This window comes from Falco naumanni, chromosome 4 (genome assembly GCF_017639655.2).
Source record: "Falco naumanni isolate bFalNau1 chromosome 4, bFalNau1.pat, whole genome shotgun sequence".
Classification (NCBI taxonomy): domain Eukaryota; kingdom Metazoa; phylum Chordata; class Aves; order Falconiformes; family Falconidae; genus Falco; species Falco naumanni.
Genome location: NC_054057.1, coordinates 32,758,792 through 32,783,189, shown reverse-complemented (window position 1 = coordinate 32,783,189; position 24,398 = coordinate 32,758,792). Strand labels below are relative to the sequence as shown.

Sequence of the window (24,398 nt, the reverse complement as noted above, 5' to 3'; positions counted from 1 at the left end):
CCAGACTGACCAGTATATATAGTGCCTTAACCATGCAAGTCCAACTCAGATCAGTGAGAATGTTCAGAAAGTGCTTTGCACCTGCATCAGTTTGAATTCTGATTTTGACAGTTACACTTCAGTAGTCACTCCAGTGATTTCCTTACTTTGATTGGCATTCTTTACAATAATAAAAATTAATAAAAACCAAACTTTACTGCTATAGTAAATACAATTAGATATTTTACAGCTGTGGATACCTACAATATAAAGAAACAAACCTATGCAAGCACAGAAGTGACATTTGGATTTCATGTTCATGACTGTTCTCTGTCAGATCAGGTTTAAATGTCAAGCTTCTGTAAAGAGATTTTCTCTCTGTAAAAAGAATCTCTCTCGCCCATACATTTTTCTCAGGAAATTCATATTCCAGCACCTTAGAAAATACTTTGTATTCTTCTCTTATTTACCTCCCTATTGCCTGGGATAAAGCTGAACCTAATCTAAACCAAGCACTCATGCAATGGGCTGCCCTAAATTTTAAAACTATCAAGTGAAGGCTGCGCTCTCTGAACCTACTGTCTTTAGATTAACCTTTTATCATACAGAGAATCTATCTAAAAATAGACATAAGGTAGATACCTAAGCCAGCCTCCTAGGCAATGCAGCTTAAGGATGAAGTCAGTCACTCTCCAAGCAGACATCTAGAATAAATGAAACACACCCTTAAAGTGCTTCTGTGTCTCCTCCAGCTGTAAGTGGATCTTACGCTAACTCAGCTATACACACCAACACCACAGGCAATGAAAATAGATCTGACCTTATGAAAGATAGTAACAAACGTTATAAATTTAAGGAGCTGGCAATATTTACACACACATTTTGCAAAGGCATTCTGCCTTAAGAAGGCTGCAGGTAGGGGACAGCACTTAAAGCCTAAAGCCAACACCACAATCTAATTAAGAAAGGCATTACAAAAAAATTTCAAGAAACTTGGGGAAGATGAGAAAGAGTAATACCACTGGACAACGTATGGTAAAAGCTAGGAGAACAAGGATCATCCAAAAAGAAAGCTACAATCAAGCTACGTTATCCCTGGTTAGAGAAGGTTCTTAACAGCCTGGTCTAGAGATTTCCTTTAAATACAGGAACAGAGAAAGCATAGCTCTCAGAATATTCAGGTCACTGACAAAACTCAAAAGCTAGATAAGACACTGGAGCTGGTAACGAGATTCATTATCATACAGTATAATGTTAAAACAACTTGTAGTTCTGTATTTTTGTAACTGGTCTCCATTATTACAAATGTAGGTTTTTAAATAAAAATTATTGTACTCAAGTATCTTGTCTACTGATGATCCCAAAATATCATTCCATCAGACAAAGCAAGACTCAAGAAGGAACCATCAGTGCCCACCAGCAAAGCGGCAGTGCAGACTCCCCGCTTAGTGCCAGCCTGGCAATCCACGCTGCTATGGCAAAGGCAAACAAGAAGAGCTGCTACGCTGAGGCTAGCTTGGTAAGCCTATAGCATTTTGGCAAGAAGCAATATACAGAGAAGACAACCTACATCAGTCCCTTTAGTACTTGCTTAAGGTTTACTTTTTATTGTCTGCAAGCTGGAACCTTAACTTACATTTCTTGTTTTCCAAACAACATTCAGTCCTACAAAGATGTGGTATACTGAGAAGTTATCAACTTGAAAATTTTTGTGATGTTTAAGCATAACTGTGTTAGCAATCCCTGGCTTAACTAAAAAATGTATGTAAGGTAAAAAGCTAAGGGAAAGAAAAAATTCCATTGCAGCATAGCATTCTTTTAAAAATCCTAGGCTGTTAACAGTGTTAGTTACTTTCCTATCTAATTATTTTTAAATAAATGAAGAAGTAAGCGAAGATAGGCCCACAGTGTTTCAAATATGTCAAATCACATAGCTGATAATGAAAGAGAGATAAAGAAATAAGATCAGAGTACACAGCAGATTTAAAGAAAGCATATAATCATTGTGTAGTATGAGATGGCCTCTAGGCTGCACTCAGCCAGGAACCCCTTTTAAAATTATTATGGTGATACAACGGAGTGTTTCTGGTTCAAAAAGTTAGAGTACTAATACCGAGTGAAGTCCTTGCCCCATTTGATTTTAATAAAGGATTAAGGCAAGGAGTTAGGTACGTGGGTTCCCTAGGGCCGCATCCCTAAGGCTTTGCACAGTGGTTCTGGGAAAGCACTGTCATTGCTGCAGAGTTTTCAGGATGGGCCTGCAGCAACTTTTTTGATATGCTGATAACTCTGCTAACATAAGAAAGCCAGAATAGATGATAAAGATCATGATGTCTGGAGACTATAAGAGAAACGGGACTTTAGTAAAGATAAGCCAAATATATCCATGTAAACTGACAAAAAGGGTCTTAAACTAGCCAGCTTAACTCGATAACCATGAATACCAATGCATCTGAACAGTCAGATACAAAGGAACATTAAGCCTAAAAAGTGATGAAGAAAAAAGGTTAAATCATATATTTTAAGCTGTTAGCAGTTACTGAGAAAGACTGATTTCTGATGTACAAGACCATTACGTGGTTTATTCTTTTCTACGGAAGTGGGACACAATAGCTTGTCTCCAGAGGAAAAAAAAGCATTTTGAAACATTAAAATTGAAATAAAGTAAATTTCCCAGTAAAGTGAATAAATAGAGCTAAAAAGACTATGTGATAGGAGGTACAGAGATGCAGATCGAAAGAAAACTGGGCAGATCTCAGTGGGCAGGGAAATGTCAAGGTCAGCTAAATTCATTTAAACATCCTTTCACAGGCTTCCCATGTAAATCCAACATTAACAAGAAAAAGAAATAATCTGCAAAAGACCAAGGGCTATGACTGGAAATGGTAAAAATACACAAGTTCATGAAGACATTTGAGCAACATAAGAATGGCCAAGAGCTCCAAGTGCTCAGAAATTTGGCAGAAGCTGGAGGAATATTTAAAACCGCAGAAGCAAAAAAGGAATGTAGTAGTGAAAAGAGAAAAAAAGAATCAAACAATGCTAAGACAAACAAATATATGATCGATAAATATCCAATTAAATGCATTTGTCTTCAAAGTATGAAGCACTGAAGTCCAGTCCAGAACAGTGCTGGACAGAAAAATTCTCTTCATATACATCAAATTCCTATGTTTTCTTGAAGAAAATGAAGAGTTAAATAAGAAAAAGCAGAAACAATACTTTGAAATTCCAGATACTGAAGATTTTTTCATGTTTTATAATCAGATGCATGCATACTTCAAAAACAAAACCAATTCCCTTTACCCCAACTCTTCTTCCCATGCACCAAAAAAAAAAAAAAAAAACAAAAAAAAACCACCAAAACCACAAGAACCCAAAGCCTCAACTACTGCATAGATAATTTCTAAAACAAGCAAAACAAACCAAAAAAAAACCACTGTTAAGTGGTCAAAAAATATATACGTTGCTTTCACCACAAACTAGCCTTTTTTTCCCCCGTATTCTTCTATCCTTCCTTTTACATGCCATGAATATTTTCATTTGAATGTTTGCATATTGAAATGCCTTGTTTATTGATTGACGCTGCTAAAAAAAGTCTATTAGCATTGAATAACATTAATTTAATCTTCAGTTAAGAATTCTTTATTTGTGCTTCATTGTGCTGGAAACTTAATACTTTTTTTTCCAAGCACAACCACACCTAATCCTAAACAACATATACAGATGACAGTAGCAGAGTTCATTATAATAAAAACATTTTATACATTTGGCTCCCACACTCTCATTCAGCCAAATTCCAGGGAAACAGCATACAAAACATTTGTACCACTTCTTCAGAGGAAAAAAAAAAAAAATAAAACCCACCAAAAAAAACTCACAACAATCCACTGATTGACAAGCATTTTAATCTGAGAATTTTTAGCTCTCAAACAATGAATTCTATCAAAAGGCCACATTATTCTGCAAGTTTTTGGTGTATACCTTTGTATATAACTTCCTTCCATTTTTACTTTTCATGACATACGTTAAAAATAAAATCTAAAACAACCTATTCATCTTTCTAGTATGTTATGCTTAACAGAAACCACCAGTAACTATTCATCCAGACCAGTATCTGCAGATACAAAATGAAACAAATGTTCATCTTAGATTCTATTTTAAAAGAGCAAGCTTTTAAATGGATTTTAAAAGAAAATTAAATCAATTTTAAAAGAAAATTAAATTAATTTCTATTTTAGTCCGTATTGCTTGTATTGCTTCAAAAAAACCAGAGAACACTTCAGTTTATCAGGTTCTAACACCTGTTTCTGAGTACAAGGACTCAGGGATATGAGCTATCCATACCTGTACAAGAAACTAAAAAGAAATAAAGAAATACCACCCTTCAGCATGGGCTACAATCAGAGGAGAACAGTGACTTCTAAACCTGGTGTGCGCCAAGAAACACCCAGGAATACAGCATCAAGTCCATCATGTCACAACTTGTCCCTTTCAGGAAAAGTGCTAAACTGCAAGCACAGAACTAGCACTTCTCTCTAGGATGCAGGGCTTGAGATGTAATTCTCCAAGCCCCCTGCAGTGCATGACACAGAATTTCTCAGATCACTGAATATCCTTTTAAAGTATCAACTGCTGAACAAATAGATGGAAACAAGATCTTTATATATATATATTGACCATTGTTCCTTTCAGAATTCATGGGTTTCCTTAGCCCTCTCATGAGCAGTCTCTAAGCACCTCCCCCACAGTACAGTGTATGAAGACCACCCACCACCTTTGTTCCCTTGTCCTCTTTCACTGGAGAAGAAATGTAGGCAGCGGAAGCTTCTTCTAGGTTGTGCTGAATGTATCCTTCTAATGCCAAAATGGCACAGAGTAACTTCTCAGAGACAAATTTTGTCTTTAAGCAGCAAAGGTATTTATTTCATGCAATGTTGGGGAGCTAGCCAATTCGCACCAAACGAACTAGCTCTGAAGTTTTCAGTGAAAAGTTAGGTATTTTATACAGTTTTCCTGAGAGGTTACACAACATCTTTACATACATACTCATTTGATTTTGACACCCAATCATTCCACTCACAGTAGGTGGGATCTAGGTGGAGTAGACCTTTCAATTTTCTTTGTTCAACGATTTCCTAACTTGATGGTCTCCTTGCCTCCTTCAGGTGTCCACCTTATCTTTTCTAATTATTCAGAGTACATTCCTTTCTCAACACAAACAGAGCATCACCGAGAGCATTGTACCAATCTCATCCTGACTAATCTTTTTTTTTTATTTTTTTTTTTTTAAGACCTTCTTCTGTTTCACTTCTAGAGTTATGATGGTCTGAAGACCTTAAGTGAGGCAATGTTGGTGGCACAGGTAGCACCTTTTTCCTCCCAAACTGGCTGGGGAGTGAATGATGAATGATGTACCACTTATCTATAGGATGGATGTACTTGTTTATCTAAAAGTTGGTAAACGTCCAAGAACCCTTATTGCTAACATGACGGGTGTAATAATTGCTAAGTCCTTGGATTTGTCATCTTAAAAAAGGCTATCTGGTCCTAAGTTCCTGTTGTTTATACAACGTGGCAAAGACAAGGACTTAGATCATGGTCACTAGTTCAGTGAGATATGTAAATGAGTTCCTGGAATTGTAATGAATATGTAAACGAATTCCTGGAAAGTTAATGAATAGGTATGAGTTGCTTGTATAAAGAGGGGACTGAAAAATCCCTACGGTGTGCATGACTTTGGCGGAGCAATCCCCATGCACCCAGTGCTGCCAAATAAAGATAACCACTGCTCACTCGAATATTGGTGACTGATTCTTTAAATCAGGAGAAGAAAAAAATAATAAAAATCAGTCCCTTTTCAGACAGACCCAGCAAACTTCAGAGCTAATTGCAACTAGGATGTTGTTCTAGGATAGCATTTCTCTTTATGTAGTGATTTTTGTAATCATGTACTTGTCTCTGCCATTAGGTTATAGAAAACAATGTCAGAAAAAAAATTATTTCTACCTATTTAAGAAAAGCGTGGGTCTGCGATTGCCATTAGTTCTTGTCTGTGTAACCATTTCAGACTCACCTGTGAGGAATTTTTATTTTCAAGGCAGGGAAGAATAGCATTTACTGTGCACAGCCCTGTTGCGCCAAAGGAACAAAGCACTGCCAGTAGCTAACCAACAAAACCAATAGTCAACCAAGTTGACTGCAGTTCAATTTATCTGCAAACAGGTTTGGTTAGTTCAAAAATCCTTGTAACTCAGAGAAAGTTAAGAACGAACATGCTGTTTTCACAGTTTGAAGAGGGAATAACCTTTTTTGTTCTTGTAGTCCTTGCATGCTTGAAGACTATGATTAGCCTCACTTTTTAATCAAGCAAACAAAGCTAACATTTTTTTAGAACATAATCATATACTCAAGGACAAACTCCCAATCTGCTATGTATTTTCTAAAATGCCCCCAAAAGTGATATTTAAAAGAATTATTTCACACTTCTTTGGGAATATCAGCTAACATTTCTCAGAATGGTCACTTTTATCAAGTCCCCAGTTAAGAACTTGCTCAATAAATTAACCACTCTAAGTAAACATTTAAAGCAGATGCTAGCAGAGCTTAGAGAAATTCTATTTTTAAAAGTCATTAAACTTTAGATACTGTTATATGCTATTATATAAAAGTCAAATATGAAACTTTCTGAATGTGTGGCTCAGCATCAGACTACAAGTTTCATGTACATCTGGAAACTGGTTGGTATGGGATATGCAAAATAAAACAATTATGAAAAATTGTTGATCAAGGGTCATTTAGTTCTATTGTTATATTGAAGCGAACACTGTTGAAGTTCCTAGAAATTGTGACAGCACTCTATAATCTGTGCAAATGCTCAGGCCAAACAATAACTGTGATACAGTGGTGCATGTTTTCACTGGCAAAAGCAAAATGACATAGAAAGACATTCCAAGGACATATCTTTTTTAATGTCTAAAATGGCCCCTTGTGATTCCTGGAACTGAATGAACCTAGACAGGGTGTAAATAAGAGCAAAATCCTACCTCATGTCACCACGATTCACTACTACAGAGGAAAAGAGAAAGAAAAAAAAACCAAAACACAACAGTTCAGCAGAAATAGATTATGTGTTAGCGCTTCATAGGAAAAGCCCTTCTGCAGCATGATTAGCACACATGATATATGCTTACCCCAGAGTGTGACAAGCCTTATGTCCTACACATTCACCTCTGCACCATTCCTAGAGATAAACAGCGATTTCTATTTTGCTAAGGAGGAATCTAGCACATACATGGGCTTGTTCTGGACAGGCTGAAAATACTGATCACGTGCACCTCTTTGCAAAAGCAGCAGGACCCAGATTTCCAAGCTACCTCTCCATTTAACGTGCCAAACATCAGGAATTCCAGACAAAAACTTTATTACAGAGCTAATAGAGACTCAGGGAAAAACTGTCATGTAAAGTTATATACTTACACACAAAAAAATGTATGTATCACTTACATGTAATTTTTACTTTTGCTTTGCTTATTTATATAGGTCAGATGTTTAGCCCTGATCTGGAAATAAGGATCCCACAAACTCTACATAAGACTGACCAAAGTCTCTCCAAGAGGGTGTCTCAGGCTATCAGGGGCTTATTCTTATTCTGTTTGAATATTTTTGCTCCCAATTTTGTTTGAAATCCGAAGTCTTGTTTGCCTTCTTTCTAGGGAAATTTACACCATCCCGAGGGGCCATCTTCTCACAGCGCTGGCAGGCAGGCAGCGTGCAGCTAAACTCGAGAAGGAACGCGTGTACCCAGACCCTCTGGAGTATGGCAGATACATCATTGTAAAGGTATTATTTACACTTTCAATGCAGAACCAGCTCACACATCATGTTTGAATAGAACAGAACAGACTATTTTAGTTGGAAGGGACCTACGATGATCATTTAATTCAACTGCCTGACCAATTCAGAGCTGACAAATTGTCCGTATGTTAAGGGCATTGTCCAAATGCCTCAAACACAAAGACAGGCTTGGGGTATTGCCCACCTCTCTAGGAAGCCTGTTGCAGTGTTTGACCGCCCTCTTGGTAAAGAAATTTAATTGAGAGTCCAAAAAAACAAAATACAAAGCTTGTGGTGACAAATTAGGTACGTACAATACCCCTGGAAATAACAAAAACATTTAGCTACTTCAAGTAAATAAAGCTTGAAGTAGTTCCTGGGCCTGGCCCATTCATCATATACCTTAGTTACTGTCAAGTGTTTTATATTTGATACTGCTTCATGGCATTTACACAGGTACCATGTAAAACATGCCAAATATTTCTAATTCATCTTCAAACCCAACACTGTCACTGAGTCTTGAAGACAAAGACAATTTAGGGCATCCTAAGAGCAACATGTTCTTTTACTCTCACCTGTTTCCTTCTCTGAAAGCCAGCTCACAGAAATCTATGTAGCTTTTTACTGCATGCTACACAGATGATGCCCAGTAAAACCAAGGCCAACACAGAATCTCTAGATGTGCCAAAGCAGCTACTAAACATCTCCTGAAGTGGGGCCATCTTCTGCAAAAGAAATTCCTGTCACAAGACATTAATTCCTCCCTGGAAGTTTCTAATCCATTAAGATCTTGGCACTAACATTCAGAATCTACTCTACAAAAGGCCAAATTGTATTTTACGAGCTACCATAAGAGTTTTATTCCCCTGGAACAACAGAGATCAAGGTCCAGAGCAATATGCCTAAGAGCATGCTCAAGGAGATTTGGCCAGTTCTGTAAGACAATACTGAATATTCACTAGAGGAAAAGGCAAGAATGACTGTCCCAGTTGCAATTAGCTAACCTCTTAAAGTGTAATATCTTGTGCTGCAGCATGCTTCAATGAAGGCAAGTAACTATTAACAGAAAATATTTTTTCCCTCCTAGTGTATGCAATGAGAACTATAGATTCCAGTCCTCTGGACAAAGATAAATACTAGGCTTATCACTAAATGTCTGAGCCGTTGGTCTGCCTGGCAAATTTGAAAGCAAGAATGGATGTTCCTCTAGCTCTTCTGTTTCCTGGCATCTACAACTAGGGTACCAAGCTGAAAGATTATGTCATTTATACTTCAGAAAAATCTACAAAGCAAACATGGAATTAAAAATAGTTTTGGCTGTCTCAAAATACCACCTTGATCAAAATGCACAATTAGCCATAAAAAGAAGTTAACGGGCTTTAAACAGGGACCACAAATTCAATTTCTTCAAAACCGCTTATGATTTAAGACCTGAGTACCAAGAAGCTTTCAACTTCTATCACGCATTTCAGTCAAATATGGTCTTGTTTTACTGTTAGTTACAACAAAGACACTGTTATCAAGCTACTTGCACCACAGTGCAGTTCTCTTGTATTGAATTGTTGGCAAGGACCCCCAAAACCCATGAAGGCTTTCACTCCACAACCATTGTGCACAGAGATAAATCTGATAGCAAACATATCTTGTTACACTGGAACCATTCTCTCAGATTCTCTCCTTCAACGTAACCTTACTTGCTTTCACAGTTTTTTTTAATTCTTCCAACAATGACTTCATATAAGCATTGTAAGTGGCCTAACAACAAATTGTCATGGCAATTACCTCTCACAAAAGCAGGGAAACCACTGCACAAATATCTCACACAACATGCCTTCAAATTAGACTTCTGTACGTGTAGTTTTAACACTTGTCTACCCTTTTCACAATATTCTTATTTACACAAGTCATATATTGTTTAACATTCTTAGATTAGGATCTTCTACAAGAAATACTATATATAGGAATGGACGTATGGGACACTAAGGCACAAGAAAAGCATATAAAACCAGATGTTTACATCTAAAACCACATAGTGCAAGTATTAGTAAGAAAGAAGCCTGAAAGACTCATATTAGTACTTGGAAATTTGTGTGAGAGAACGCTACCACATCTAGTGCATCTGCGATTTTTAGAGTTTCTTAACAAACTGCTAATTCAGGAACAGAGGTTCCAACCAAGTGTTGAAAAAGTAACATTAGCTTAAAACGCGAGGAATTAAAATGTATTTTCTCCTTGTCAGAATGTAAATTTAGGCCAAAGGTCTGCTTTTTCTCTCCCTAGGGAAGGTTTAGAAATGCTTATTGTCCCATTTTACTCTAAAAATTTAGCCCATAGCAATTTGCATCTGTTATGGTGGATACCTAGTATTGCTCACATATCCAGTCTAGGTTACTTTACTGGAATTCCTTTCAAGATTTAACTGATCAGTATGAGCATACAGTCTTACTCTGGCTACAGAATTAACATTCTCACCCAAACCAATTCTCCCAGTGAGAGGGTTTTTTGTTGGATATACAAAGGACAATTCACCACGCATGAAAAAAAAAAAAAAAAACAACCAACCCATAATGTTCATTTCCATTACACACATCCTTGTGATTTCATGAAAAGAGTGAATAATATATAAGACTATTATTCTCAATGAAAGAATATATGTTAACAAAGCATACTAAACAAATTCTGATCTCTACTGTATCCATGCAGTCCTGCTGGGTGCACTGAAGCTGACTGAACAACCATAGACACACAGTTTGGCTCATGGAGGGTATTCACACTGTCTAGCTAAGATATATAACATCAGTAAATCTCCTCTAGGGTGCAAGCCAAGAGTATCGCCATTAAAAATCAGGTTCTTTTCTTCAAACATAGCAGCTAAAGTAACTATGAGATGTAGGTGATGTGAATAGCTCCCAAAATCAATGTGGAAGAAACCTCACTATTATTTGAGATTAGTTATAGTCAAAGACCACAACAAAACTTACTAGCCAGCTTCCACTTTGATATGCCTATAAGATGACTTCAAGGGTTTTTTTGGTGAAATTGAACCTCATATGAAATCATCAGTTTAAATGGTAGGACAGAGTGCTTGGATTTTACCTACTTGGTCTTTTACTTCACATGAATGATTATAATCTCTATTTGGCTTTGTCAACCTAGTAATCTATAACCCCATAACATGACACACTTCATGTTATCACAAGTAGTTGAGAGGTAACAAAATAAATTTTACTCACATTCATTAATCTCTTAAATGATAGGCACCTCCTATTCACACAGATCATCTAAAAGGGGGAAACAGTAAATTCTATCTTACAAATTGTAATACAAAAACGTAACACAAAATGTGACATGAATTTGTCACAGGATCTGCAACAGCCCTAGACCTATCTTGTCAAAAAGCCTTGAGCTACTCAGAAAACTCGAGGCAATTTTCTAATACCCTAGAGCATAACTGTACCCTTGTATTACTTCTCTGCTAAGCAGAATCATTAGCAAAGACAAATTCTTCATATGCATTTAAAACTATTAAAATAGAAAATATTACACAATACCATAATTTCCATTAAAAAAATCCAAATGCTTTACTTTTTTGCTCTTTTACGGATTGCCTACCATTAAAAATGCACATAGTCCATTTACACAAAATGCTACATTATTTTAACCTATTCAGTGGGAGCACTGACAAGTTTATTGATTGCTAAACATGAGATTCCATGTCAACCTTCTTACCATCCAACAGGCAACTAATGACAACTGAGTAACAAAATATTTTGAGCTACTGCACCAGTGGCACAGGGTTCTATACATACATTGGATTCAATTCAATTTCACCATCCTCCCGCTACCTCGATCAAGGACGGAATAAATAGCAAAACTAGCTATATAACTCAGTTCCTTCATATTATTTAGGGCTTAATATATCATGCACAAAACTGTGTTATCTGACACTCTTCAAGGGAAGGGAACACAATGCAACACAGATTACTGTAATATTTTCCATTCAGAAATGTGTTTATCTGTGTAGATCTCTGGCTCTTCACTTGGAGGGTCAGGAAACACCCCCGGAGTGACAAGCCGCCAGGAAGCAGAGCAGGGACCACATCCAGGAAAAGATAGCTGGGGCTAGGGACAGTGAAACCAGATGAAGCCCACAGCTGCTCAGACCCTGGCGCTACTTCTGTACATTTTCGCAAGGCTGGCAGGACACTCACAGCTGGGAAGAGCTGAGAGGTGACGACATGGATTTTGGCAGCCACTGGTGCCCCAGCCCTTGTTCAGCACTCCTAGGTGGAGCCTCTCACTGCAGCATCATCCTGAGCCTCTACCTGGGGGTCAAGTGGTTTCCTGCTACAATTCCCAAGGTCACAGGTAATGGGCATGGACACAACTGCAGGGACAGCAAATAGTTTTCAGGCTGGAAATGCTGAGCTGTATTAAAAGAGTATCAGGAAAGTGTTGAACAAACACTCCCAGTAGAAGCTATCTTTATGAAGTTATTCCCATATTACACGCTGCAAAACAGTTCATCCCTGATGTGTATTTATCATACAACCAAACATTTGAATTGGACTAAAAAAAACCCCTCTATTCTATGTAAGAACTCATAAATTAGTATTAATGTGATGGCATACACAGACTTGCTTTCCTTCTCCACTTGAGTTTTATAAAGTTAAGTCCACATCTAGAATAAGGAATTAAAATTTGTGAATAAACTGTTTAATACTGTTTGTAGTTAGCTAGGAAGTACACAGGCGCACACAAACATGTACATACATGCACCTGCTTGTCCTAAGGATGATTGTATAAAAGCATTAGGATCATAAACCAGTTTCTAGTTGTGTATTTTGGTTTTAGTCACTCTATAATAGCTAGCAGGACAAAACACCTTTATCTCAAGGCTTAAAAATTAGAGTTGTTCTATACACATTCTATCACACAGATACATTAAAAATACACTCTGTAACATATCAAGACATTTTTCTTTTACTACACTTCAGAAAATATTTAAGAAAGAATTTAATTACAAAAATGTTTTTGGCTGATAAGCACATGATACTTCTTATTAAGGTAAGAAGCTTTGCCAGTTTGAAAATTCTGTTTTGTCAGCTGGCACTGGATAACTTGCTAAACATCTCCCAAATACATGTACTGAACAGTGCACAATCATTAAGTCACTCATCGTTACAGTGAACAAAACTGCTGAATGTACCCCGAGTGTAATATTCTACAGCCAATAACTTTAATCAACACTTAAAATGATAGCATTACTCTAAATGAACCAAAAAACAAGCCAGCAGTCTTGCTGTCTTGTTCTGAACACCGTTTAATGCTTCTTTTGCAAAGTTTAATTTCAACTTGTCATGTTTATATACATAATTACTAGTATTTGGTGATACTACAGATGCAGGTGCCAGGAAAATGAGACAGGCTATGCTAAGATGTAATCCAGGGGTCTGGGCAGAGTAATCAGCTATTGGTCAGCATCACAGGATTGGTTAAAAATTTCTGCCTTGAGCTCTGGAAAAATTAACCATTCCAATTCGGTATTTAACCTATAGAGTCTCATAGTACTAACTCAATCCAGACACAGAACAGGTACACACCAAAGCGTTAAACTATACTTGTTATTCTGAAACATAGGAACACATGAAAAAAAATTTTGTTCATCGGATTTATAAGCACAACACAGATTAACTTCAGGACATGCATACCATTGCAAAGTACTACTGCAATCATTATCTAGATCAATGCAAACAGCTCTTCACAGCAGCACTTGGATGAAACATAAAAGCACTAGCAAAAGATGCCATAGCCAAAACTCTGGACAGCAAAAATATGAACTTCAAAGGATAATTTGCTCTATAGCAACTTGAACAGAGGAGATGGACACATCCTATGAATGGAAAACATAACCAAGCTTTGTGTAAGATATTTGCACTTCATCCATTGATGAATGAAGCCACAAGGTATTTAACATAAAGGACTGATTGATTCTATATACGAACCTTACAATCAAATTGTTCTTATTATTTTCAATCTCTTGGGGAAAAAAAAAAAGTTTGAGAATACAAATCAACTCTAAAGTATAGAATTTGTAAAGTCTCAGTTTGGAGAAATATTTTTATGTCTTACTTTAATCACAAAACCATCAAAAAAATCTTAATACTTTTAGTATCCATGCCACATTATCCAATACATCTCTGTCCAATGGGAGAAATAATTATGAATCTTCTGCTTTTATGCATGATTCAATTTAGAAGTTTAATGTTCTAAATCAAGCTACTTGACTACCATTAAAGTTTTCACATCAGTCTTGTGCTTGATAGCCTGGGAAAAAAACTATACACAAGTTTCAAAGTGACACTCCATCCCTCTGAAAAAGGATATTATATTGGGATTTTCAAAAGTTCAGAATTCCTGTCTAACACGAAGAATTTAGACAGACTGCGGCGGTGGGGTGGGTCTGTTTTAGAGAGCTATAACAATTAAGAAATGAATCTATCACAGAACAAATCTTATGCAACACTGACTTAGGTCACAGTTAGAATTCCATGTGAAGGAAATCCAAGACTTGGTATCTAAGATTTCTCCAAGAGCTACCTCACGTGCGAAGCCCCAATAAAAGCAAATGCCACTGAGTGACACATTAGTTGCAAACTACTGGAATAGGCTCGCAGTAATTTTAAAGTCATAAGGAACGTGAATGACACAAAATGTGCTATTTAAAGAATAGGTAGATACTAATATTTAAGAACAAATTCAGTACAATAGGAAATTTTAAAACTTGCATTTTTTCCCAGGCTGGATAAAACTTGTTTGTAACAAAGAAAAACGCTGTATAACTAACACACGCCTACTCAGCCCATTGAAACAGTAACCAAATAAATGGTGTTATTCTAGGGGGAGCAAAAACAACCTAAACCAAAAAATATAGCTTCAGAATGAAAAAAAAAAATCTTCTGTCAGGTACAGAGTGCCATGCCTAACAGTTTCCAGAGGAGCTGTGCCTGCAGCTCAGCGACACAAACCCTAGCAGCTGCCTCCCAGCACCAGCAGCTCCGTAGCTGTGGCCCCTGGGAGCACCATGGGCTGCGCAGGTCAGGCAGGGTCCTGTGCAGCTCCCGCACCTTGCACTGGCCTTCAGGCTGCAACAGGTACACACCGACCAAAATTCAAACCCAGGGCAGCCTGAGCTGATCTGTACGAGCTGCCCATGTACCTACGATAGCACTGCGGAGAGGTCTTTGAAAGGTATACTACAGGCATCTGCATTTCAAACTTCCTGCAGCCTTTCTATTACAAATATCCATAGTATCAACCTTTGTGTAAAAGCTTCACATGTTTAATCTTATGTCACAATCAGATAGTTCACTTTGCACTTTAATGTCAATCTCACAGAATTAGACCTGTTCAGTGAAATATTGCTACCTTATTAATACAAGCAATAAAGTTTTGCTTCTACCCAAGTTAAGCCCTCTCTTTTTCTACTGAATTTCAACTAAATTATAAGAAATAGGCCAGACTGCAATATAATAGAAGTCAAGACATACTATTACCTTTATATGGAGAAAAACAGGCGGTAAGCAGGAATTAGATGGTTTTAAGTGACCATAAGCATTTTATAGAACTAAAGGTTAAATAATCTACCCACATGGACATCTGGAGTGTCTCCTTTAAAAGAGCCCTTGGAGGATTACTCTGATCTTTTGTGATTCATTTCAGAAGCTCAGTTCATAAAGTAACTTCTTACTAGCATTTAAAAGAAGCATAATTTTTGAGGAAAGCTGGCCAGTACATGATGCACGATCTCAGGAAGCCTGTTTGACAGGGTGCTGAAGGAGACTAACACTAGCTGGGTTTTATATTCCTGCTCCGAGCACAGCCCATAAAGGCAGAAAACTATACTTAGGAACAAGCAGATCATCAAGGCATAGAAAAGTTACGGGGTTTTTTTCCACCTCCAGCAACACAACCACCAAAGGTTTGCTGCCTTACCTAGTCAAGAGACTGCAAAGAGGGAAACACTAATGATTTGGCTTCTCTTCAGCTCATATAGCTTTTACTACAGGAGGAGCATCTCCTCAGAGAATGAGAGCCCTTCATCATGCCCTGTGCTGGCAGGAGAAGCAGCAAGCCCTGCACTCCAGGTTTATCACTCTGCCCCACTTGGCATCTCCATCCTTCCTTCCACTTCAACCCGCAGAAAGAGGCAGGACACTGTCTCTCTCCTTAAGGAACCAGAGATTTACTCCATCACAGAAAGACTTTCCTTTCCGAGTTTGGGATGTGAAATGTAGAGTGTGAAACCTTGACTTGGGGACACCTATTTTAGCACTTACTAACTAACCCATCTTTTCCCCACTAAAAACTGGTTTTAGAAAACACCTCAGTGATCAGACTAAGGGGGGAAAAAAGCATGACTTCATACTGGTGATCTATTATAGACCTGCTAGCCAGAGAAGTGGTAAGACATATAGAACAAATAGATAAGCTCAGATGCAAATAAAGCTATATGACTTGCTGTGCAACCTGCGACACATCCCTGCATCTCTTTGCTGTGCTAGGCTGCCAGAAACTCAAAGGAAAAATAGCACAGGCATCCTCCACAACCCCAAAGGTAATTACCCCATCTCCCACACCTTTCAACTCCTGTCACGGTGTCATTTCTCCCTCAGTGCCCCACTGCCAGGCTGCCTCCCACCTCCTCTGCAAATGCTGGAAGTGGGATCACTCCATGGATTTAAAGCATGGGTCCTGCTCCGCTGCACTTTCAGACCAAAATTGACATTCTGGTTTTCCTGATAAGCATTCAGGGAGACAAGGCTGCAACTAGACAGTTCATTTCTGTTTCTGTCCTCCCTTCACTCATCCGATTTTTTTCCATCATAGATCTCTTACCTTCCAATCATTTCTTCTGAGCATACAACCACACAAAGACAAGCCATGTCTTCAGTATCAGATGATTTAGAACAAGGTTATTTAACTACTAAATCATCTCCACTTAAGATTTCAGAGAAGATACAAGAACATGAGAGGTCTGTTAAAAAAATTCATCACACACAACCTACAAAACACAAAACAAAAATCAGTTATTTATCAATTCACATTGATTTTGGAATCAGACATGGCTGACATGCAACTAAGAGGTAGACATGACAATCTCAGTTTCTCCTAAAAGTCAATCATTAATCTTACAATTTCATCAGGTGATTGCAGGGCCGCTACACCATACAAGACAGAATGCAGGAACACAGAATAGTATTGATCTTCATCAACAGGTGAAATGAAATCTTAAAATCCTAAATATAAGCTCTCTTCTATTAGAACAAAGACATAGCTGAAAAGTTTTCTTTTTCTTTCTTGCTTTTTTTCCTAGAAAGACTTGGAACACTTGAATGGAAGAAATGGGCAGCTTAACTCCTGACATGTCCACTGTGCACTCACTAACCAGCTCCAAGGCTCACATGCACAGATGTCCTGTGCATTTGCATAAATTTCAATACTATTCAGCATTACTTTATACTTACTTTGTACACAAATTTATCAGAGCACCACATGGCAATCAGTCCTGTCCGTGTGGGACATTAGTGATTACACACGTGGTGCAAAGGACATACCTGCCATACTGCAGACAGACACAGAAACACAACTTTCAAGCCTAAAGCACACTCAGCTAATTATTTCAGCTCAATACATGTGCTTAAACTAGAAACACAGATTAGGAAGCAACACTTTCCTAGCTGGGAAATAAAATAGGCTCAGGTACTTTGTTCCTCATACTTTATATCACATATTTTGAGAATTAATTAAAATTGAATAAAATTTACACTATTATTGGTATTCTGGTAGAAATGTTCCACAACAGTCTTCCGCTTCTGTTTTAGAAGTAATTAAAATAAAAAAACACAGTTTAGTCTCACTCTTTGATGAATTAGCACCAAGGGCTGAGTAAACGTTTGATCAAGAAATGTCCTAAACCATAAACTAATAAGATGCTTTCATTACTATCACCTTTATAGTATGGCTTGAAGTCTTGTATTTGCCTGGGCAATTGGTCGGTGGTCTATCTATTATTTGTATAGAGAAATGTGCATTTTTCAAAACCAATTAGGTTTAGAGAGTAAACAAAGACAAACAGGATTTATTAGATTATATCTAGGTCTAGATTAAATCAAGGTCTAAAAACACTTTGCTTCAATTAGACATGCCTGATAACATTATTCTTCTCTTGTGAAAAACATTTCATGGCTACAACAAGAAGAGTAGTAGATTTTAATAAACTTCAGGTACACCCAATGGAAGCCACAGTGTGATCTGTTTATATTCTGAAACAAGAATTAATAAAAAGCTGAGTTTATTGTTAAATAGTACAAATGTATTGAAAAGTTTATGCCTACACTAACATGTAAGGCACTAAAGACAACACAGTACTGATTAAATACAATTCAGTAGAGCTTTTGTATTATCTAATAATTTTCTTTCCATTACATGTTACTAGAAATTAAAACATGTGCAGGAAGAGAAGGGGGACAAAATATTAAAAAATTAACATGTAATGTTAATAATACTTATTAGTTCAGTGCTGCTAGTACAACATTCAATAATATTGCCCAATTTTGCCCAATTTTCCATTACTTTAAAAAATTTTACTCATGCTAAATTGTGCTATGTTTTGAACTGATATGTCAACATACGCTAAGCAAAACAAAATGAACAAAAAAAGTAAACCACAGCAATTTAAAATGAAAAAAAAACCACAAAAAACAAAAAACCCAACAAAAAACAACCACCGCACAACCAAAAAAACTGCTACGTCTTCTCTCCTATAGATGGCTGTTGCCTAATAACAACTTTTGTTTCAGATCTTCAAAGTCAAGCAGAGCTTTTCTGGGACAGCATGCCCTAATTAAATTCATTTGCAGTGGCCCATTTTTAAAGATTCAAATTAAACAATTTTTTTTGGTAGTTGAATGACAGTTTCTAAATTCATTTATTATGCAAGAATAATTCTCCATGGACAGTAACCGAAATTTCTGTAAAACTGTATTGACAAACACTGAAATATAACTTATACTTCTTAATTTCAGCTATATATGAGGTCTGCAAAACCTTTCTGCCTCTGAGTGACAACAGAGTGGCAATGCCTCAGTTTCATAGAACAGGATCCTTCCTTGAAAGGTTTCCCTAGCTGAATTCCAGCCATGGTCAGGAGTGAGCAAAGTACTCTTTTTCCAGACTACAATATACTACAACACTTCCTTACTTTTTTCTCTTTGTGACCTTCAAGGAAACCATACTATGGTTTACTGGCTGACAGTGATAGAGAAGAGTTTAGTAAAATCCCTTTTTGGAAGCCTTTGAAAGAATTTAGCCTGGATGAGGTATGCATTAAAAATTAATAAAAAAAAGTTAAATAAAAAAACCAACAACCAAATCTAAGTCCCATCTGGAAAGAGTTAAAATATTGAAAACAGGCTGCAGCATTAATTTCTGAAGTAACAGCGGTGTTCTTGCTGGTGATGTGCATTTAACAGTTGTGAGTCTATAAATGATAGGTTCAATATCCTGGTCACAACTTGGGAATTCAAAATTTATGAGGAGCCATTTTGCTGAGTATTTAAGTACTACAATTTTTTTTTTTTTTTGCTTGTATTTAGGTTTTATCAAAAATACCTCCGTTACAACATTCTTTCAGCTTTTTGGCAATCATGGGAAACCTTAAGACTCAACAATACTAACTATGAAAATTCCTCTAAGATTTCATACCAATTCAGAGTTTTACACCTTTGATTAAAGCAAAAAAAAGGGGAGAAATTGAATATGTTAAAAGATTTAACAATAAAATCTAAACTAAGCTAAAACTGAAAGGCTTTCAGTCATTAAAAAGGCATAATTTTACATTGTTAATTACTTAGGAGACAACCTGAGAGTCAAGGCAAGCAGAATTTGGGTCTAAACGCAGAGTATTATAGCCTTAAAAGTGATACCAGTAAGATGGCAAAATGAATTTTATACTCCAATTCATATTTCAGCAAGAAACACACACAGCTTAAGTGGTTTGTGGTGTATGAATGATTTATAGTGCATGAAACAGTGCTGGAGATTATAAAAACAACTGTGAAAATGAGACTAAAAATAAAACCTTTGAATGACAAGGATGGTACTCTCTCTTGCATATTGTCAGTCAAAAAGAAATAATATCCACAACTACCTGTGATTTCTGATACAACTTTCAACTTAACTTCTTTTATGATCAAATTGGAATACTTACCTTTAAACACTCTGTGGTAGCAAAGACCTCAAATCAAACCCACATTTCCTGGCACTCGTTTTTTATAACAGCCTGCTCTCAGATTCTTACATACCTTCATTTTCACGTTCCTTCCTGACAAACTGATAGAATTTATTTTTGTAACTTGCGGGACTATATGGAAGACAATTCAACGAACAATCAAGTGTTAACAGGGCTCTCTGAGACTTTCAAAGGTGTTTCGCAAACATGTAAGGGTTTTTATCTGTTTTGTTGCCATTTGTTAAGGGGAAGAAGCCTCACATGTTCTGACAGTTGATCAACAAAACACGCTTTTGAGGGCTCTGCCTCAATACCAGTTTGTCACTTATACCTAGCAGAGAAAGGGCTTTTCTTTTCAAAGGACAAAGCCCGAACCCCCTTGAGTGTTTCCACCAGGGATCCAGAGTCATCTCAACAGAAATACCCTGAAAGCCACCTTGTGCAAGAGACCTCACTTCTGGAGCAGCTGCCTCCCACATGGCTCCCATCAGTGGTACTACACGGGCAGCCAGGACCACATCCCCCAGCCCGCACCACCGCCAACACCTCCTCTGGCCAGCCCCTCCCAGGGTCTGCTCTGGAACGACTTACCGTAAGACATACAGTGCCACGTCTTGGACTTTGCAAGTTTGGGGTGAAAAATGTTGATAGGTACTGCTGCGTGAACAGCTCGCTCAGTTCTCATGATTTTGTGAGAAAATTCATTTTCCCAAATGTGTCAGTAATATAATGAAAATATCCACAGGATTTTGACTAGAACATATAGAAGCTATAACACATCACAGATCACCCTTTTTAAAATAAAAAGTACATTTTAAAGAAATCCACCTCATCTACGATGAGCTAATCAAGGAAACATTTGTATTGCTGTGACATTTCTTCGCAATCAAAATCATTTCTGTAGTCGTGTTGATCTCAGGGCCAGGAGCTGTCTGCTCTGATCAACTCAAAGGGAATCTGCAGAGCAGATCCTAAAACACTTCAATGTTATGCTCTTTCTTTCCACATTGCACTTTTTACCAGAACCCAATTTACTAACACGGTTAGACTTCAGAAAAAAACCAAATAAATCATAGCTCAATTTACATTGAATAAAATAACCAAAAATCTATTTGAATCAAGTTTCACTAGACAAAAAAAAAAAAAAAAAAAAAAAAAAAAAAACCCACAAAAAAAAAAACAACACCACAAAACCACCCCACACCCAAAACACAAACCAGGAATTCCAGGAATTGTTAAGGCTATGGCTGATGGCTGAAACTATCCTGGCTAGTCTGGTCATGGAAGCAGCTTTCAGAAATTCGCATGGTCTGTTCATGCTCTTGTACTTACGTGAGAAGGATTACCTAAGTCACCAAGCGAAGAGTTAAGACTTAAAAACTTTGTACCTTTTGATGTTTTTTTCAACACAAAAGGCAGAAGTGTTCAAAATCTATTTCTCCTGTATATTAAGGAAGCAGAATGATGTATCACTGTTTCACAGTGATAATTATGGTTTATTTATTAAAAAAAAAAGAGGTTATTAAATAACAACTACTGGAAGGAATATTTTAAAGTCTTCAGAAGCAGAAAGCATGTATCCCAAAGTATTAAAATATGCTGACATTGGTCCCTGGGCCTCCAATGTTGCCATAACAACGGTATGGTCCAAGAGATTACAAAGTTACACAATGCAAAAAGAGAAAGCTAATGGTACTTTTAAAACAAAACCAACCAACCAACAAGGATAGCAGACAGATTTATACTTAGTGTGACACTGATTCTGCAAGTATCACAGAAAGGTCAACAATGTAAAAAAACCAATATCCCTAATGCAAATAACTGTGGGTTTGACTGTGATTAAACAATCTCATTAGAGTAATGAAAAAAAGTGTTAACAAATGTATTTGGGTTTTTTTGAAGAAAACAAATCATGTATAACACATACTAAAATAGATTAAGAACTGATTAAATGATAAGTGAAACAACTTCAGACATGGAATTGGTAAACAACACTGCTGGACTGTTTTTTTCATGGAGGCAATGATTTTCTTTAGTTTTAACAGGAAGCAACAGACCCTTTTGGTCTTGGCCTCTTCTCAACCTTCCAGAGTCCAAAAGTAAACAGAAAGTAATTGCTACTAGTAATTTATAATATTTATGAATGATGAAGAAGTGGCTTAGTTGTAAATAGTGACAGGGATTGATCAAGTGCCAGCCTAAAGTGCTCTGCCTAAGCTGTGTGGCATCAGTTTTATCATGGATTTGAAAAGGCAAAAAACAATCCCAAGCCTTACAGATCCGTTCTCTCCTAGTCTTCCTCCTATCAAACACCAATAACTGTTTACTAATGCTAATGTTTTGGTGTGAACATCTGTTCAAACAAAATAGATATTAGTTATTAAATTTGCATTGAGTACTAAATATGAGAGGAAAATTCCTCAAAAGGAGACAAGTTCAAACCCACATATCTACCCTGTAGAACTAACGCACAATCTCTTTGTTATGAATATGAAATCGTGTTCTTCCCCCAGATACACAAAGAACCAATTCACAAACAACTAAAGAGATTCCAGGGGAAAACTAAGCACCGCTTGGCTGTCAGCGCTTAGTGTGTTTTGAAAGCACAAAGAAAAGAAGTGCCTCTAGAGCGTCCAAGAATGCAGACTTTATCTCATGCCAAATCTAGTCAAAAGCATTAGATACAGTGGATCTAGATATCATAAACATTCAATTTTTTTATCCCTACGTTTGCATAACCACCACTAAGTATTAAGACTGATCGTATCATTAAAGGCGACTTCAAGGGCTCAGCAGAACTCTGTATCTCTAGCAAGGTCAATCAGTTCATCCCAGCACATTAAATCCATCTACTCTGTATTTTCCCACTTTGTGGGAAAGGCTTTCCAAACACTAAGAGTTCACTTGCTCCTTACTCCCCATTGAAAGTCATAATCTCATGCAACATCAAAACTACCTGCAGCAGAGGCAGAAGTGTCAGAGACCTGAGATTTCAGGATTTAAAGCCCTGACCAGAGCAGCCTGGTTCCTAAAAGATCCTGTCTTCCTAATAGTGCAAACAGCATACATAATAACGGGGTGAAATTTTAACGGAGAGATTAAAATAGTTTGAAAACAGTTTGTTCCACTTACTCTTTTTCTTAGCAGCACAGCATGACAGTGTGCAGCTAATGCTCTGTGACAGGTTGTGCCCAGCAGAAATCCCTCCCAGGAAGAGAGGCCCGATGGCCTATTTCTCCTTATGACAAATTTTAAGCAAATTAAACTGATAACCATATCTTGAAAAACAATCCTAAGGACAGCATTGCTGATAGGACCCCCAGAGGGACACAGTCCATGCTAGCAGACCAACATGACAAGGCACAGGCGGTGTGGTACTGCAGAGGGACATGATGTGGATTGCAGGCACCAGGGACCAGGCGATGCGGGAGTCAGCCACCGCTCCCGAGGGATACAGGATGTCAATTTAACGGCAGCGAGATCTCTGCCAGCCAGAGGTGTGTAGGCAGCCCCGAAGGGTCCTGGCTCCCCACCTCAGGCAGCTGCAGGGAGGCCAGACCACATGTCATGTCACCGCTTTTCACCTCTGGGTGCTCAACGAGCGGACTTATCTTGTGAGTTTCAAGCTGTGAGTGACAGCTGGTATGAAAGCTGTCAGAGGTGTGTCTGCACTGCTCAGGTGACCCCAAGCTTTAACAGAGCTGCTGGTCTGGTCACCACTGGACCTCTTGAAACCACAGCAAGGGTCCCTGTCCCAGCTCCCAGTTCTGCCCTGCAGCAACAGGGGAATGATGCTGGAGCAGATCAGGGCTTTCTGAAACCTGTCTCTTGAGTAATGTGCTCCCACCAGAAACTTCCAGTCGTGCTGCAAGCAACAAGGCAAAAAAAATGCTAAAATCAAGAGGTTACGATGAAGAGCAACCAAGAAAGTAAAGCATTTTTCACAGTAAGGGGCTGAAGAGGGACCAGTGGCACAATGTTGGCCTCTGTGAGATGCCAGGCATGGACCAGTTTGGCAAACTTGACACAGAATACTTAACTTGAAGTCAGCTGATCATAGGAGATAAGAAAATGCTAGAACAGAATTAAAGTTCAGCAGTTTTTAATCCTATTTTTATTAAAGCCAGAGTAAACCTGTAGCAAGACCAGTCTACTAGCTGAAAGTAGTTCAGGTCTCACGTAGAGTTTAAGTGCTCAGCGCGTTCTGTACAACTTCTGGTTGGTTTAAAGTTAAGGCAGATGTTAATCTCATCCACTAAGCACCACAAGGAACCTTTAAGGATATGACACA

General features: G+C 37.7%; 1 protein-coding gene and 1 long non-coding RNA gene across 3 annotated transcripts in view; one reads left to right on the top strand and one right to left on the bottom strand.

Annotated features, from left to right (window-relative positions):
• The window catches only part of LOC121086484, a 31,424-nt gene extending 23,539 nt beyond the window's left edge, over positions 1-7,885 (top strand). The window contains exons 2-3 of the long non-coding RNA XR_005827390.1: positions 1,360-1,498; positions 7,695-7,885. This is a non-coding gene — a long non-coding RNA (uncharacterized LOC121086484). The remainder of the gene's footprint in view (positions 1-1,359; positions 1,499-7,694) is intronic.
• The window catches only part of THSD7A (thrombospondin type 1 domain containing 7A), a 288,313-nt gene that overhangs the window by 248,288 nt on the left and 15,627 nt on the right, over positions 1-24,398 (bottom strand). The gene's annotated exons all lie outside the window — the stretch shown is intronic.